General features: G+C 41.5%; 1 non-coding gene across 1 annotated transcript; it reads right to left on the bottom strand.

Moving 5' to 3' along the window:
* Positions 1 to 1,738: 1,738 nt before the first annotated feature.
* LOC140777751 (small nucleolar RNA R71) lies at positions 1,739 to 1,845 on the bottom strand. Its single transcript, XR_012107079.1, has one exon. It is a non-coding gene; the product is annotated as a small nucleolar RNA R71 (small nucleolar RNA).
* Positions 1,846 to 4,573: the final 2,728 nt, after the last annotated feature.

Genomic DNA, 4,573 nt, shown 5'->3' with positions numbered 1-4,573 from the left:
AACTGATAAAATCTAAATATTCTAAGAGAGCCCCAATGCCTAATCACTCTCTTCCCAATTTATCTTATTTACTTATTGTTTTTATTTAACTTTTATAAACAGTAGTAATCTACTAGGACATATCAGTGTCTGTTTTAGTCATTTATTTTATACTGGTTCCATTATTAGGACATATCAGTACCTATGTTTTTTGTCATTTACTTTATACTGGTTCCATCACTAGGACATATTAGTGCTTGTTTTCTTTTTACACACCAATCCTTTTCTAGGTTTTTAGTTTACATTATGTCTTTTCTTTTCTGCCTTTACTTTCTGTCTTATTTTTCTTACGTTTCATTTTTTAAATTTAAAAAATATAAATATAAAGTGATATCTTATGGTTTATGCAAAGGTATAGAGACGAGTTAGGTAGATTTGCTAAAAGGCATATAATAACATTGTTAGAAGCACAACCTATCTCTATGATAAGTAAAGATTCTAACCAATCCCCTATCATGAGTGAACATGATGAAAAACCAGTGAAGTCTCTTCAAGAGTATCTTCACCCTACCCGTACCTCCACTTTGTCTTGCATAATGATCCCACCAAATACTCCTAACACTGATCTCAAGCTAGGGATGATCCAACTTCTTCCTAATTTCCATGGGTTAGAAAATGAAAATCCATATTTGTATGTTTGAGAGTTTGAAGTAGTAGCCACTTCTCATAGTTAGCATGGGTTGACTAATGCTGTAAGACTTAGGTTTTTTCCTTTCTCCTTAAAAGATAGAGCTAAGAGTTGGCTTTATTCTCTCCGTTCATGTTCCATAGGGGTGTAAACGAGCGGAGCCTGAGCGAGCCGGCTCTGGCTTAGGCTCAGCTCGAAATTACTTTCAAGCCTCATAATGTTGCTCAGGCTTGGCTCAGCTCAACTCGAGCCAAGCTTGAGTTGAGCCTAACCGAGCCCGAGTAAAGCTCGGGCTTAATTAGAGGATGAGGCGGTGGCGGCGTGGGCGGTGGAGACATCGACGGGCGGCTTGCTGAAGGAGTCGGAGATGGATGGAGGAGGAGGCGACGACGAGGAGATGGTGAATGAAGGAGGAGGAGGAAGCCGATGGAGTGGACGAGGAGGAGGCCAACGGAGGAGGAGGAGGAGGAGGCCGACGAAGAGGAAGGCGTGGCACCGTGGTGGTGGCTTGTTGTCGTTGCCAATGGAGGCCGACGGGGAGGGAGGAGGTGGCGGCGCATGGGGTGAGGTTAGGAGTGGTAATTGGGTGGATGAGGGTGAGGGTGAGGGTGAGGGTGAGGGTGAGAGTGAGGGTGAAGGTGAGGGTGGGGTGGGTGAGGGAATTGAGGATGGGGAAGGTAACGTGATGGGTAAGGTGAAGTGATGGATAAGGGTGGGGTAGGCGAGGGTGATGAATATTGAATGGGTTACCGGTGAGGAGGGTTAGTGAGGGACATGTGGCAATATTTATTTATGCCACGTGTCCTTAATTATATCTAGTTAGGCTATCAAGCCTATCGAGCCGAGCCTGAGCGAGCCGGCTCCAGCTCAGGTTTGACTCGATATTAATTTCGAGCCTATTATGATGGCTCAGGCTCGGCTCAGCTCTGACCGAGCCGAGCCAGACTCGAGCTTCACCCGAGCCGAGCCCGAGCTGCTCGTCAAGCCTGACAACCCTAATGTTCCATTAGCACTTGGAAAGAAATGACTACAGTCTTCTTTCATAAATACTTCTCCTATCACAAGACCAATTCCCTTAAACGCTAAATCTCTACCTTTGCTCAAAAGGAAAGTGAGACATTGTACTAAATCAAGGAAAGGTTTAAGGAATTGCTCAGCTTATGCCCCCACCACAGGTATGAAAGTTGGTGACTTGTAAGCTACTTTTATGAGGGTCTTATATCTCGGGAGTGCCAATTCATCAAAATGATGGGTAATGGCGAGTTTCTACAAAGAGATCTGAAGGAAGCCATGGAAATACTTGAATGAGCTTGCTGAGAAAGCTCACACTTGGACTGGCCCAAGTGCTACTGAAAGCACTAGTAGAACTAGACTAACCTCTACTCCTTCAAGTGGAGGACTTTATCATCTTCGAGAAGAACATAGCCTTTGAGCTAAAATTCAGAGTCTAACAAAAGAGATAGAAGCATGATAGGCTCTGATACCACTTGATAGGTTCTTGTACCAAAAATAGGCTACGCAACGATTCCTTCAAGATGTGAATGTATTATAGGAATCAATCCGTGCAATCGTGGAAAAATATTCGTCAGATATTCTCCAATACTCAGACAATTACGAAACTAATTGGATTAGATCCATAACTTCCTAATCTACAATGTTCATATTTATGCCCTTCATAGATTCGAATTGTAGTAGGGACAAAAATACAGAATAACATAGGTGATGGTGGTGGTGACGGGTGGAGTGGATGTTTGGGTTATGGATAGTGTGGAGATGAAGGTGGATGGTGGATGAGATTAAGGGATATAGACGAAGGAAACGAAGTGGTCGAGATCCCAAAGAAGAGAGGTGATTCGACAGTCGAGGGAGATTAGAAGTTAGGAGAAACCTTGCCAACGGTAGAGGTGGATGGATGGTGAAGAGGGAGGAGGGAGAGAGTCTAGAGAAAAGATAGGAGGTAAGAAATCAATAATCCAATAATATTATCATCATCATCATACTCCAATTAGGGTTTTCTCTACATATATATAGAGGCTCACCCTAGGGACTCATCAACTTAATTAAACAACTCTAACAAGTCCTAATAAATCAATAACTAAGTTAAAATCCTAACAAACCAACTAAACCAGTCTTCCTTATCTTCTCCGATTAACTCTCGGATTAAGCTTTCATTTTGTCATAGATAGATTTTGAATCTGGAAAAATCATGAATATCAAAGTTGTAGATTGTAGATCCAGAGGTTGGGGACCTTATCCAACTAATTTGATATTATTTCGATATGTATAGCATATTCTACAAATATTTTTCCAAAACTATGTAGAGTTGGATTTAACTAATTAAATAAAATCCTAACCTATTAAGGCTCTAACTAAACCAAATAACCAAATAAGATAATTAGACTCGATCCATTGAGCCCAATCTCCCTTTGATGTAATCTGATCTGACCCGGTTCGTATCAATCCACCACGCTTTTGACCACCTTAACCTCAAGGTGTCCATGGTGGTTCCTAAACCTTCTGTATTTGTCGAATCGTTCCCACCAACATCTGAGCTGAGTCCAAGAGCACCAGACTTGTGGAGGAGGCCATGGCTTGGCCAAGTGTAACACAATGTAGCGTATTGATTTGTGCTCGATCAATTAGTCTAAGGCTAAGATTTAACTCACCCACAATCCAATGTACGCTCGAGTCTAATCTAAGCCTCGCGCAAGGGCTGATCTATTTAGGCTTTGGTACATTGCTTATGGGTTGAGTAGGTTGTCCTTTAGATCGATAAGAAACTTGATGAGCAGCCATGACCAAAGGATCGGGCCATGAAGGTATCGGATCCTCGATATTTTTCAAAGCTTCAATGCCCTCAATTAATGGCTCGGGTGGTGATTGGTGATGGTTGACGACTGCTTTAGTATTCCTAGTTGTCGGTGTGGGCAGCAAGGTCTTCTCTAATGGTGATGTATATCTCGGTGGTCCTTGGTCAGGCACCGATCATTGTCAAATCTATGCAGCAATGTTTGGAACATGCCCCTAAGTTCATCCACCAACCCCATATTCACACCTATGGACGTTGGTTGACTTGATCCTGCCGTGGTCGCTCCAAAGGAATCGGCCTCACGGTTAGGGTCATCGTGGATTGAGTCTTCCCTTGTCAGTGTGCTCTCCATAGGTTTTCTTGTTGATATCTTCCTTATTTCAACCATTAATGGAGGTCTGAGGTTCGCTTACTCTGATACCAAATTGATAGGCTCTGATACCACTTGATAGGTTCTTGTACCAAAGATAGGCTACGCAATGATTCCTTCAAGATCTGAATGTATTATAAAAATCGGTCTGTTCAACCATGGGAAATATTAATCAGATATTCTCTGGTAGTCAGAAAGTTATGAAATCAATTGGGTTAGATCCGTAACTTCCTGATCTACAACGTTTGTATTTATGCCTTTCACATATTCAAACTATAGCAGGGTTGAAAACATGGAATAACGTGGGTGATTAAAACACCCACTTCCAAAAATCACGTGTTCCTCACATGGAGAGTTCCACGTGATTTTCACGTGACCTGTCAGTGAAATAATCTAACAAAGTATCTGGATAAGTCTAGAAATATCATAATAATCCAAACAAATAATCTAAAGTTACAATTATCACAAGCCTCAACAAGCCTCTAGGAATATAAGTCCATACACGACTTAAGCATAAAAACCCTCGTAGGGGCTAAGTTCGACTAGGAAAAATAGAATAAACAATACTAATAGGAAAATAAATTTGCCACTCCTCGATATTCACATCCTCCATAATTAGCTTTGAAATATTTTCACCAAAATGGCGGTGAGCACAGGGCACAGCAAGTATAATCCAATAGTAATCTATGAATATTGTATTGCATGATAAATAGAAATTATCTCATGT

The sequence above is a fragment of the Typha angustifolia genome, chromosome 2 (assembly GCF_048772165.1).
Source record: "Typha angustifolia cultivar Huaian chromosome 2, ASM4877216v1, whole genome shotgun sequence".
In the NCBI taxonomy this organism is placed as follows: Eukaryota; Viridiplantae; Streptophyta; class Magnoliopsida; order Poales; family Typhaceae; genus Typha; species Typha angustifolia.
Note: the sequence above shows the minus strand (reverse complement) of the source record. Positions and strands in the feature narration are given on the sequence as shown.